The sequence below is a fragment of the Eretmochelys imbricata genome, chromosome 2, assembly GCF_965152235.1.
Source record: "Eretmochelys imbricata isolate rEreImb1 chromosome 2, rEreImb1.hap1, whole genome shotgun sequence".
NCBI classification, from domain to species: Eukaryota; Metazoa; Chordata; order Testudines; family Cheloniidae; genus Eretmochelys; species Eretmochelys imbricata.
In genome coordinates, this window is record NC_135573.1 from 83,307,102 (window position 1) to 83,321,578 (window position 14,477).

At 41.2% G+C, this 14,477-nt stretch overlaps 1 protein-coding gene across 1 annotated transcript in view; it reads right to left on the reverse strand.

The window, feature by feature from the left end:
- YES1 (YES proto-oncogene 1, Src family tyrosine kinase) overlaps positions 1-10,805 on the reverse strand; it is a 69,233-nt gene extending 58,428 nt beyond the window's left edge. Inside the window, exon 1 of the mRNA XM_077810395.1 lies at positions 10,560-10,805. The gene's annotated coding sequence lies outside the window, so the exon portion shown is untranslated. The remainder of the gene's footprint in view (positions 1-10,559) is intronic.
- Positions 10,806-14,477: the final 3,672 nt, after the last annotated feature.

Consider the following 14,477-nt stretch of genomic DNA (forward strand, 5'->3'; position numbering starts at 1 on the left):
CAGAACACTGCAGCTCTGCTTGACCAAGGAACATTGTCTACCTAGTTTCTTGGACTTTAACTCTCACTGCAAAGGAATAGTAGATAACATATTACACACATAAATTTGGACATAATCCCTATCAGATTACTACAATTTTCAGGCAATTGAAATTTTGGACCAACATTGGTAGACAGTATCCATTTAAAAACTTTCACACTTGTGCAAAGTTAAATCAACTTGGCACTCTCTCTGGTAGCCAATTGTACCCTTTAAGTAGAAACTCTATTCATTCAATTGAATTGCTGCATTAAGGGGGACAGTTGGTTGGCATGGAGAGGATTGGGTTGATTGACAATGTCCTTTAGTCACAAAGAAATTGCAGCAAGAATTTTTTTAAAAAAATCACAGTGGGTCTCTCAATAGATTAAGCTAGTTGAAGATGATACAAGTACAGAATGTTTCCAGGGAGAAGTTGAAGATTCAGTGCATTTCATCAGTCCAAAAGTTACTTTTGTGTCTTGTTTGTAAATTTGGTAGCTCAAATTTAAAAGAACTCCTACTTTGACTTTTAACTCAGCACAAGTTACAATATCAGCTCAACTAGAGTATCCCTAGAGTATGGTTTGTGGGATTTCTACAGAACTGCAGATGCTTGACTGGGAATTTTGTGGATCTTCATTCTTACATTTTATGGTATTTCATTATGCACATAAAATTTTGATAAAAAGGTACTCAAATTTAGCTCTAAGTATTTTTTAAAAGTCAAATTTTCAAATGATTACAATCATCTTTTTTGTCCTCCACAAGTAAAATCATATAGTGCTTACTGAAAGAAATCAGAGTGATCAGTTATTAAATGAATGCTTCGAATAGATGGAATCACTAAAAAACAGGGTATTTCAACACGCATAAATACAATAAGACAAACGAGTAAGACACTACTGCATATATAGGCACTGTATTCAAATTGTTAACATTTTTGGATACTTTAGCTTTCGATAACCTTCATATTTACAATTTGGATATCACTGTATAAAATCTAGTAACTATATAGAAGGCCATAATATGTCTTCACCCACTGAAGTTAAAGGTGTTATTCTGGATGAACACTGGAACAGAGGAAGGCAGAAATTTGGTCCAGTTTTTTTACTTTATTTTGTTTTCTTTAAACACACTTAATTTTCCTTCGCACATGGGAAGATTATATAGACTTCTCCACTAATGAAACACTTGGAACAAACACGCCACATTTTTCTTGTTATATAATCATAGTGGTAACTCCCAACATACAGTATATTGTTTGTTAAAACAAATTGGAATAGTCATGTCAGCATAGTTGTGCTGGCATAGCCCCTTACTGTAGTTGCAGCGTATAGAGACGGGAGGAGTTCTTCTGCTGGTGTAGGAACACTATCTCCCAAATGACATTAAAGTTGGCCTACACTTGCAAGTTACATCAGCATAGCTATGCTGGTCAGGGTGTGACTGACATACCTACTCTGACAAAACCCCCAGTGTAAATGCAGCTATGTTGACAGAAATGTGCTTCTGTGGATGCAGCTAATGTTTGTGAAGGTGGTGCTCCTATACTGACAGGAAAACAATTCCATCCACATTGGCTGTGTCTATGCTAGGGGCTGGTCTACACTAGAAAGTTAGGTCAACACAGCCATGTCGCTCAGGGGTATGAAAAATTCACACCCTGAGAGATATAGCTAAGCTGACCTAAGCCCCAACATAGACAGTATTACGTCAACGGAAGAACTCTTTGATCAACTTAGCTACCATCTCTTGATGAGGAGGGTTTACTATAGTGACAAAACCACCCTTTCCATGACCTGTAGCAAGTTTCTACGCTACAACAGCACAGCTGCAGCTGTGCCACTGTAACGGTTCTAGTGTAGACATAGCTTAGGGGGCTATGCCAGCATACACTCTGTAGCTGACATAGCCTGAGCCAGCAGGAGCACTCTTCTGTGTTATATCTAGAGCTACGCTGACAAAAAATTTGCTTTGTTGCTAAGGCGCGTGCTTTCCTCATACCTCTGAGTGACATAGCTATGCCAGTATAAATTTGAAGCGTAGACTGGGCTTTAGAAAATACGGCCAATTTCACTGCTAGGGTAAGCAGATAAAGGTTTTCTTCGTTTTATACTTCAGTGAAGTTGACTTCAATACAGTTGCCTCCACTTATGCCATCAGAGAATCTGGAGCTGTTGTGTAAAAGCCTAATCCAGCTCTCCCTGAAGAGGAACTTTGCAAGTGACTTCCATGTCAACAGGATCAAGCCCTAAAATAAGTAGGCTAAAATCTCAGCAAATCACACTAGAAACTGACATTTTTCTTTGCCTAATTAGTTAACAAAATTATATAGTTAAATTGGTATATTGCGCAATTTAAAGGGTTATTGTTATTTTGATTTTGACTGAAATCACGTAACTTGCAAATCAGAAGCCAGTCAGATCAAGGACTTTTAAAAAAGTTCACCACATTCAAAATATTTAAATAGTGAGGGATTTAGCATTAAATTTGTCTGCCCTGTCTTTTCAGATTAAAAGGACTAGAGGCTGAAATCAATGATATTTGCAAATCTCAGTCAAGCATCATAAAAATAACTTTTGAATTAAACTGTCACATTACTTCTAGCCTTAAAATGGCTCAAAAAAAAAACAAAAAACTTAAACCATTCACTTGTGTGGATACTGCACATACTATATGAAAATGAGATACTGTACACATTTCAAAATATAATTCATAAAATAGTAGTGGCAGAAAATACAATAGAACTGTATAGTCTAACTTGTTACTTGACTACTTGTTAGGTTAGCCACCATTTTACCCTGCACACACCAAATCAAAATAGCATTCAGAAGTCCTACAGCAGCTCAGACTTATCAGGGGTTTAAAAGAAAAGAAGAAAGATACCTAGATTTAACAGCTGCAGTATACTACTTCTACCAATAGAAAATATAGCTACAACCAAAAATGTTCTTTGCACTAGTCAGACCTACCCAGAGAAGACAGATAGTTTATGAAAACAATTTTATCACCAGTCTTGGGATCTATGGATAAATTGTTAGTTCAGCCAGAACCATAATTAAACAACACTACTTAGGTTTTTACACATTTAGAGCAAATAAATACATCCCAGAGTTTACAAATGAAAATTGATTTCTTTAAAATTGATAATACACAATTAGTCGGATAGTTTTTTTTTTTCAATTAAAATACAGGGGACTTCAAACTCTGCCATTTATAAATCATGCTTTTTTTAAAAAAAAATATTTAAAAATGCAGTTATATTATTGGAATGTTACATGAACATCACTGTAGCTAAGAATCAGTCACCATTTCACTTGATGTAGCTGCATTTTTAGATTTTTCATTTATATTTTGCCTATTGACCTGAAATACAATCCCATAACACTTTAAGAAAACAGTCTGAAAACAAAGACTTTATCATTTCCACAGAGAATACCGATGGGAAGAAGTGTGCAATGCCAACCAGTCAGTCTTTCAAACTTGTAGAGCTTTTTGGATATTAGAGACCAGACTTGAGCCTTACACTCAAGGTAATCACACTGCTCACTCCTAGTTTGATACTGCATATATGTATTCTGGCAATGAATAAACTATATGAACTACAACTGAAGGGACAGAAGCAGGAGAACTGAAAACAGGTGCCTGAATGCAGGGGCTACTGGGCCAAACCTTAGTGGTGTTGGACCATAGGAGTGCAGGACAGGCAAAGGGAGTGAGTAGAGATGGGCAGCCAGGATCAGGAGGAGCTACCCTAGCTTCAGATGGGAGTGGAGTTTTGAGTCAGGAAGTGTGGTGTGGTGGGTGAGGGGCTGGGCTATTGGCTAAGCGGGGTGTGTTGGGGGATGACGAGGTTAGGGGCTGGGATGTTGGGGACTGCAGCCAGTGGGGCTGCAGTGAGTTGGATGTATGTCAGGGCTGCTGTGATGTCTGGGGTTTGTCAGAATAAGTGGGGGCTGGTGGAAGGTACTGGGTGGAGAGAGGGGAATTCTGGGAGCTGTGTGGTGTGGGGAATATATTGGGCAGGAGTGCTTTAAGGAAGGTGAATCCCCTCCCCAATTTCCATAGTGTACAGGGGTCCAAAATTCTTTAATCTGGGCCTGGCAATGGCAGACCTCAAATATGTATATTTACATTGTACATGCACAGATGCAAGAAGGGCCACTATGTTATTAGACCACCAGGAGAAATACCAGTTTAACTGATAGTTCTAGATTAATTCCTTAATGGAATGTACTTTAACCAATAACACAATGTAACGTAAAGGAAATGCTCCTTTTTCTACTCTTAGCAGTAATACAAATACTAATATGTTATCTATGTCATATAGATACGTTGCATGCATTCATCAAAGCGAGGTAAGGTTTTTTGAGATTTTTCATTCAGAGGTGGTGAAAGCGTGTACTGCATAATCTTTAAATTTCCTTTAAAGCTTATATGGAAAGAGGAAGCAGTGACCCAGCCCTAATTCTGAATTCCTTTTCTTGTGTATTTAAGTTAAATTCTAACACTTGTGTTTATTGACTGAAAACACCTAACAATACTTATTTTAGAAAGTTATTAATTGATTTTCTTTGGTAGGATGTCTACTCCTGATTGTGGATCAAAGAAATTCTAAAGATTGTGGTGGATAAAGGTTTAATATTGTTATTTAAGTACTCTTAAATACCACCCATCAACAACACTTGTTTGTTCTTACAATTAAAACTGTAAGCATATTAGACCGAGTTTTAAAAGTTTTAGCAGTTAGCCCAAGCACTGTACTTTTTCCTTCCCAAAGCTAAGTATTCCATAAACTTGGCTTAGCAGAAGCAACTAAGGGCTACAGCATGACGGCTTCGGCCATCTACCCCCACTCTCACATTCCTGTTAAAAAAACCCAGACATATATTGTAGTGCAGATGAGACCCTGACTATATTTGTACCATGAACTTCAGGGTATGATTAAAACATAGTTATGGCCTCATCTGTGTTATGAGATTGGGAAGAAACACGTGCACAGAAGAGAAAGTAACAATGGAGGACCTGGGCCTCTTCCAGCATGGTTGTTTCTATAGTAATATTAACCAGCCTTAAATATCAGATTGCTAACAACGAAATCTCCCACAAGTTTCCTCAGAAGTGAGCTATAGGCCTGATCTGCAAAGATTTACATACAAGTAACTTTGCTCATGTGAGCAACCACCTTGTCAATGGGGGTTGTCATGTAAGGTTATTTATGTGTTAGTCTGTAGGATCAGGCCAGGTAGGTAAATGCTATTAAAGTGTTCTTTACTCTTTTCCATCCTTCTCTAGTATCTAGTGTAAAGAACACCCAGTATTCAGTGGGCATGCAGATTTATCCACAGGAGATTTTGCCCTGAAGTACCAATCATTTGTGTGTGGAATCATTTTAAATGCAGCAGCAGCGTCAGTATTTAAAGTTTACATAGCTGAGCTGGTCAACAATTTGCTCTCATATGAAACATTTTTGAGGCCATGTCTACACTAGCGAGCTCACAGCAGCACAGCCGTACCGACGAAGCTGTGCTGCTGTAAGATCACTCTATGTCCACGAGAGAGAGCTTTCCCGTCAACACAATAAAACCACCTCAACAAGCAGCGATAGCTATGTCAGCTAGAGAAACTCTCCCACCAACATAGCGCTGGGCACACTACCACTTATGCCGGCAAAATTTATGTCACTCTTGGGTGTGTGTTTTTTCCATACTGCTGAGCGACATAAATGGTAGCGTAGACGTGGTCTGAATTTTTAACATATGTAGCACACATCTCTGAAGCACATTCAAGATCACAAGAAACCCAGCAAGTTGTCTCCACTCCCAAAATGCAAACAGAAAACAAAGCCACACTGGAAAAAAATTATCTAATTTCCTGTGTAGCCTCCTGGAGTATTCAAGAAATTGAAAAACAAATATCAGTCTGAGGTTTTAGTGGTCATTACTTCCTCTGCACTCTCTAACCATATCCTGTAACACTACATATTACTACTCCTGACAAGAAAAACAAATCTCCATCCCCATCCTCAGTCCCGACAGCTGAGATTAACCAAGGCACTCTCACTGTCAACCCCCACTGTGGTACATCAGGAGATTAGAGCTCTCAGAGAAAGGTCCTTGATTTTGGAATTAACTTCTCTTGTTGGCTGACAGACCATGAGGGTCTGTATACTCTTAAAAACACTGAGCAATGGAGGGGTATTCCTGTCACAGTAGTTAATCCACCTCCCCGAAAGGCAGTAGCTAGGTCGATGGAAGAATTCTTGTCTACACCAGGAATTAAGTCGGCATAGCTACGTGTCTCGAGGGTGTGGATTTTTAACACCCCTAAGGAGACACAGCTATACACTGAAAACTAAGTCTGTTGATCTCCAGCGCATGTGGCAAGGCCAATCCATTTACTCAAACTTTTGTCTGAAAGCAATATTTTAAACCAAAAACAATATTAACATAAACCCATTTATAAACAAGTTTATTTCTGTTACTAACATCTTAGCCCCTGATCTCGCAAATAGCTGTCACATGCTTAACTTTATCCATTGGCATAGTCTCACTGACTTCAATAGGACTACTAATGTGCTTATGCAAAAACTTACATTTGCTTGCTAGATGAGCACCTAGCAGAGTCCTTTACTTCAACAGAACCAAGATTTAGCTCTTCAAAACTAAAATCTAAATACTTGGCCAAGAAGAAGACAACAACATCATTATCATAAAGTCTAAAATACACCTGGGCACTTTTCCAGATGTGTTTTCACAGAAGGTGACAACTAGTAATGCAATATGGGGGCCTTTGAGATCTCAGTCACTGGTTTGAATCTTTCCTAGCATAGAAGCCACAGAAAGTGGTTACCATACCACAGCTGTGAAGTGGTTTATATAAAAAGAACTAGTGATTGCCACAACACAAAAGCCACCATCATAAATAGCACCCTTGTTGACATTCCCAGAGAGGCCAGAGATTTAAGTGAACATGAAGATTAGCCTACCTTCTCACTCAGAGATGGTGACACCAGGAGAAGGATTAAATCACATTAGTAGGGTGGCGTGGGACACTTTGCATTTCCACTGTCTGTGCTGAATCTGCTCTGTGTATAACACCTTTCACAAGAACTGTTCTCAGAGCATTTTCTTCTAGAATCTCTCAAACACAGCTAATGTTTGTTTGGGTTTTTGGGAGGATGGGAAGGGGTGGGGGGGAAGCATGCTATTTGACAGAGTTGGTTTAGTCAAACCTAGTAGAATAATCTAGTATTCTTGTGATAGTGTTTGTTTTGGCACGGACATTAATTTTTAAATTCTTAACATTAAATGGCTTGTTCAAACTGTGTCCAGATTATGGAAATAGCGTAGTCAGTCCAACAAACAATGAATAAAGATGAAACAGCATACTTTTCCCAGTAGTGGCATGAACATCTGGACTAGTCTACTGAAAACGTGTCGCTTAGGTTTTTCTTTTGTCCATAAGTAGCTTTTAAAACAGAAAATATAGAACATAAAGTCATGTTACCACTTAATTCATAAAGCAAGCTTTGGTTATATAAACTGACATTTGTCACAAAACAGATATTTACCAACACGTAACAACAACACACATTTACCACAGTGGAACAACAAACACAGTTCTGATTTATTCTCTTGGAGTTGCTGGAAGTATATTGCATATCAGAACAAGAAGGTAAAGCCTCCCATCTAACAAAAAAAATTGCTTTCTAGAGCAGAAAATGTTCTTGTTTGTTATGTTATATGAATATTAGCTAAAAAAAAAACCCCTTGATGTTTTCGAAGAAGACATTCTGCTGTTCTGTTACTTTGGTATAATATAGGTCAGATTTAAAGTCTGAAGTTACATGCCAAAGTCACTGTTTCCCCGATACTCTACAACACGTCAATTGCAATATTTTTCCCTAAAGGCTATCACTCACTCTATATCTGACCTATAAGTCCTCATCCTCAAAGGAAACCTGCACAACACTTTCAAAAGATGTCCCTGGAAGCTTAAATTCATAACTTTGCTAGACACTAAAAACCATGGACCGAATAGAAACACTGCATTTATGGCTTTTGTAATCTGCAACCCATGAACAATCCTGCACCCACAGCTGCTTAATTTCCCAGAGCTGAAGAAAACCTCTGCATATGCTCGAAAGCTTGTCCTTCTCAACAACAGAAGTTAGTCCAATAAAAGATATAACCTCATCCACCCTGTCTGCTTAAGAAAGTTTGGCAGTTTAAATATATTTTTAGATTTACAGTAGTTGTTTTTTTCTATAGAGCCAGAATACCAGGTTAGTTGCAGGCATAGATGGATTGAGGACAAAAAAATAAATAAAATAAAATACACTTTATAACATAAAATACAAATGATATATACTTAGGGCCCAATCATGCTCCCATTGACATGGATCAACTTCAAACATTCAGGATTTGAATCCAAAGTAGTGAAAGACTTAAGAAAACCAAACAAAAGACCTGAGCAATCACTGTCAGTGTTTTACACTCAAGTTTTTGTCTTGTAAACTTAATTGCATGCACCGTACTGTTTTTTCTTGGAAACTCGATATAGTCCTTCTGACGTGTAAGCTTCATTTATGTCACAAACACTACCTTGTCCTGCGACTACAGATCAACTACCTGATTTTACAAAACTTGTGTGTATGTTTAGCTTTATGCACGTGAATTTAATGGAACCATTTGTAAATAAAGTTATGTACGTACTTAAGAGTAAGGCTCAGACTCAAAGTTCTACTGTTCAGTAAAGAAGTCAATTTTGCAATTTATTAAGTCAGTAGAAACAGCTGTGTTAAAACTGTATTACAGAACTTTGGTAGTTACACTAACTATATTTGAAAGCAAATTCATTATCAATGTCTGTTTCACACTCTTATAATTTCTCAGAGAAAAAGTTATGGTTTACAGTGAAGTGTCACATCTTGGATTTGTGGCCGAAGGTTAATTCTGTGTGTGAAATGACAAAATTCTATTTAGTTTTATGAACCTGTCAGCATGTGAAAAAAGCAAACAACATCATTCCCCACCAATATTCTCTACATTACAAACTGTTTTCAGACAGGTTTGCTCTAGACTATCTTAAAAATAGTTAATTTTAACATGAACAAACATAAACTTAGTTTTAAATGAGGACAAAAATTCTTTGGTATGTTTGGGGAAATCTGTCCTGAGAATAAAGTTCTATAGTGTTATAATTGCACTCCGACAACGCAAAGTGCAGCACTCCATATCAGTGTGTGTACAGGTTGTATAGAGTTGCATACATTACAATAAGTGCAAGCAAGTGCACGTATCTCAATTAAGGCATAAGATGTATATATACACACACTATATGGCCCCTATCTTATGGGAACTCAAGTACATGCTTAACTTTATGTAGTGCAAATAGTCCCATTCAAGTCAATGTGTCTACTCACAGCGCATAAAGTTAAGGACAAGCCTCTGCAGGACTGGAGGCCTAAGTATTCTCTATATATGCTTTTAATTATTTTATTTATAAATAAAGAAGACTTGGTGAAGTGTTGTGATTGAAAAATATATATAAAAGTCAGAAATTTAAAGTAACCATGCCTCAGCTAGACACACAGATGTAATAATGCCCAACAATAAACAGAATATACAATACTACATAATAATTAGACAATGGTGCCAAGTTAGTTGATTTGGAAATCAATTTTCAATTTCCTGACTTTGCTGGTTTAGATTCTCAAGACACAGTGCTTCTTTAACAGTGTGGGGGAGGGGGCGCTTGCACTGAACTGATAAAAGAAGCAATTCAGCCCTGGACCATGCTATACTGGATATGGCTCATTATGAGCCAAGGTGGTCAAAATTAAAGCCAAGAAACAAACGCTCTTCCATCAATACCAGTGTAAAACATATGCTGGTGTAACTACAAGGGAAAAGGGAAAAAACCTTGACCATACACCTCCAGCATGCGCCCTGGTGGAGAAATGTCGAGGAAACTGAAAGGAGTGGTAAGTGAAAATGAAAAGCGGAGCCTCCAATAAACTTGTTTGCTCTTTCGCCCCCTCTCAAAACAATGAGACACGCTGTGGCTTTCAATCAAAGCAAGCCAGGGAAGGCAGAGACCCCTCTCCCCAGAGCAGTTGTTGCCAGGCTTCAAGCGGCCAACAGACAGCGGCCCCTGCCACCCTTGCAAGGAACGGGACTGACGGGCAGAGGGGAAGCCACCAACGGGATCCTCCTGCCCCCCCGCGCCTCAGAGATAGTCTCCTGGGGTGCGGCCACCCCCCAGCCCGGCCAGGCATACGGGCTCTGCTCCCCGCTGGGCGGGGAAAAGTTACCGGGAACTTTCTGTCAACCCAAGGGGGGCAGTGGAAGGGGGCGGGGCACCGCCCATCGTCCTGCCAGGGACACGGAGCCGGCCGGGGGGAAGGGGCTCGCCCAGGGCGGGGGAGGCGGCCGCGCTGACTGGGGGCTCCGGAGGGGGGAGGGACTGGGGCCTATCGCTCTCCGGGCGCCGCCGCAGCCTCTCCGGTGGTGAAGGCGCGGCCGGTTTCTCACCTGCTTCTCAAGCCGCTCCGGCAGGGAAGGACTGGAGCCCCCTGCTCCTCCCGGGGCCGCCGCCGGACCGGGCAGCGAAGCGGGGGAGGAGGAGGAGGAGGAGGGATCCGGACGCGCTCTGCGCGCGGAGACTCGCTGCGAGGAGGAGGAGGAGGAAGCTCCCCCGCCCGGCCGGCCTTCTGCCTCCTGCCTGCCTCCCCCGCCTTCACTGGCGCTGCGGCCGCCCCATGCGCCCGCGGAACCTCCCCCTCCCGCCCGACCGCCGCCCGACTCAGAGGCCGCGGGGCGGAGCCGGGCAGCGGGGGCGCTCCCCGCCTCCGGCGGCAGCTCCCGCCTCAGCGGAGCGCGAGTTCAGCGTCCCGACCTAACATGGCGGTCTCGGCGGCGGCTTCCCTTGCGGCGGCGGCCGAAGTGTTACCCCCGCCCCCCAGTCGGGCCCTCCCGAGCAGCCCCTGGCCGGGGGGCGCCCCCGAGGCCAGGGCAGCCCCGCTGTCTGTGTGTGGGAGCATGGAAGGGGTTATAGGGGGCGGCGCTGGATTTGGGGGGCACTAGGGTAGGTCATCCTCGGGTCGGGCAGCCGGAGCCACAGCAGCGCGCGGGATGGCCGAGGTAGGTGGGGAGCTCCAAGTATTTGCGGAGTGGGATGAGGCGGGAGGTTTGGGGGAGGTGGTGCTGGAGCAGTTTGGAGGGCTTCGTAGGGATTAGTTAGTCCATTGGGGGAGGGGGGACACAGGTTTTGGGGGAAAGTTTTATGGATTTTTTTATTGGCAATTAGGAGTCAGTGGGGGAGCAGCCCTGGAAGGTGTTTTTTTTTTTTTGGGGGGGGGGGATTTGGAAGAGTAGCAATACGTTGGGGTTAGGAGGAGGAAGAGAAGCCTCGGAGCTTTCCTAGGAGTATTAGGGAAGAACTAGCAGCCTCTTTTTAGAGGGGTGGAAGAGGTGCAGAGCTTTATTTTCTCATCTTTCTTTTCTCCACTGCACCTTGCATTAGGGCTGTGACTAATTCAATAAGTACAGATTTTAAATCTTTCAACAACAAAATTTTTCAAGAGAAAGCGTCTTAAAAATTGCTTTAAGTTATTCCCTAAGTCTGCAAACGAATAAGATTTGGAAGGCTCCCTGTATTTCATTCTCTACTTTTTTTTAAAAACTTGTTCAAGTGAAACAGAAGAGCCTTTCTTCGTCTTTCAGAAGTGCTTCTATTACAGCTCCTGCTGAGGGGAAAGTTCACTGCTTGCAGACCAGAGTTCTTAACTAGGAGAAGGTCAAAGTGACACAACAGAATACATAAACGTTTGAAATAATGTGAGATTAGCTTTTACATCATCATTTCCTGCAACCTCAATTTCATGATTTAGCATTTCACATGTAAATAATCTAAAGTAATAACAAACAACAGTTTTTGTGAGGAGGAGGTAAACTTGAGTCTGCACAAGGGGAAGGGTCACAATCACAAAAGTGCAACAAGAAATGAACAAAAAGAAAGTCCTACAAACGAAAGCTATTGAACTTTACATGTATAAATCAGCAATTACCTCCTGCCTATTACTGGCCTTAATCATGATTTTTCCAGTACTGATAATAAGCTTATATCTAAGAACATAAGAACGGCCATAGTGGGTCAGACCAAAGGTCCATCTAGTCCGCTAGACTGTCTTCTGACAGTGGCCAATGCCAGGTGCCCCAGAGGGAATGAACAGAACAGGTAATCATCAAGTGATCCATTCCCTGTCGCCCATTCACAACCGCTGGCAAACAGAGGTTAGGGACAACATCCCTGTCCATCCTGGCTAATAGCCATTGATGGACCTATCCTCCATGGACTTATCTAGGTCTTGGAATCATAGAATATCAGAGTTGGAAGGGACCTCAGGAGGTCATCTAGTCCAACCCCCTGCTCAAAGCAGGACCAATCCCCAATATTTGCCCCAGATCCCTAAATGGCCCCCTCAAGGTTTGAACTCTCAACCCTGGGGTTAGGAGGCCAGTGCTCAAACCACGGAGCTATCCCTCCCTCCAGGGTTCTTTTTTGAACCTTGTTATAGTCTATAATTATTTGGCTCAGCAGGATCTCTTTTCTTCAGGACTGGTACAACTATGGCCTTTAGTCGGCCATCTGATACCTCCTCTTGCTCCTGTACCTTAAACATTTTTCCTAATGCTCTGATAGCACTTGTCCCATAGGCTTTTAGCAGTTCAGCTGTAATATTCAGCTGTGTATTCATGCAGCTTTCCCAAATTGTTTTTAACTGAGACTTAAAGGAGTGGGTGAAGGGCAGCATGCAGGATTGGCTGCAGTCAGAAAGATTACAGTGCAGAAATTATAAAAGACAAACAGATGATAGGAGGCCAGAGAAAATAATGCAAATACAATCAATATCAGTCAGATGTAAAGGCTGACCACCTAAATGGTGGGACATTGTACATAAAAACAATGTCTTTAACCTCTTACTGATCCATGAGAAGATCTTTCCACTTAACTGTCCCATGACTGCTTACTTTGCTTAATAAATTTTACCAAATTCTCTTAAAGGTTTTCTGAAAGTGCACTATATCCACTGCATCACTGTTGGCCACATGCTTGTTAACACCCTCAAATAATTCTAGTAGTTTGGTGAGGCATGATTTCCTTTTACAAAAGCTGTGTTGACTCTTCCCCACCTTTTGTGTTTATCTCTTTGTCTAATAATTCTGTTCTTTACTATAGTTTTTACTAGTTTATCTGGTACTGAAGTTATGCTTGCTGGCCTGTATTTATCAGGATCATTCCTGGAGCCTTCTTTAAAAATCAGCATTATATTAGCTATCCTCCAGTCATCTGGTACAGAGGCTGATTTAAGCAATATGTTACATACCACAGTTGTACAGTTAGTAGTTCTGCAATTTCATACTTGACTTCCTTTAGAACTTTTGGGTGAATAGCATCTGGTGCTGGTGACGTATTACTGTTTAATTTATCATTCTGTTCCAAAACCATCTCTATTGACACCTTAATCTGGGAAAACACCTCAGATTTGTCACCCAAAAGGAATGTCTCAGGTGTGGGAATTTCCCTCACATCCTCTGTAATGGTGATTAATACAAAGAATTAATTTAGCTTTTCCACAACAGCCTTGTCTTCCTTGAGTGCTCCTTTAGCACCTCCATCATCCAGTGGCCTCCCTGATTGTTTGGTAGGCTTCCTGCTTCTGATGTACTTAAAAGAAAAATTGCTGTTAGTTTTTATGTCTTTTGTTGATCCTCTTGGATCAGATCCTGTGTGCCACTTAGGTCTAAATGAGGAATTCTCTCCCCTTGTAGGTTCCAGGACTAGCTGCTACAAGAAGCAGTCATTAAGAGTTTCTAGAAATTTTCTCTCTGTATCTTGAGGTGACATGTTCCTAATCAATAGGGGACATTTGAAATCCCCCATTATTACTGGGTTTTCTGTAGCCGCTCTAATCGCCCTGCGCATTTCACAGTAACCATCACAGTCAGGTGGTCAGTAGCATATTCCTATGGCTATATTCTTATTATTCATGCATGGAATTTTATCCCTAGAGATTCTGTGGTACTGTCTGATTCATTTAAATTTTTTTACTATATTTTATTCTGTGTTTTCTTTCAGATGAAGTGCCACCGCACCTCCTGCCAGTGCAAACTACTGTCATTACTATATTTTTTGTACACTGGTTTTACTGTGTCCCATTGCTTATCCTTCTACCAATTTTCTGAGTCTTATTATAGCAATATCATTTAATACCAAGCACTCACATTCACTTATCTTCATATTTAAACTTCTTGCATTTGTATTCAGGCATTTATAAAATTTGACATTTCATTTTCTGCCTTCATGTGATGTAGGAACATTACCTCCAGCCTGGTTATGGAGGAAAATGCCATGGTCAGGAGTGAATGATGCTGTTGTATTGCTCCCAG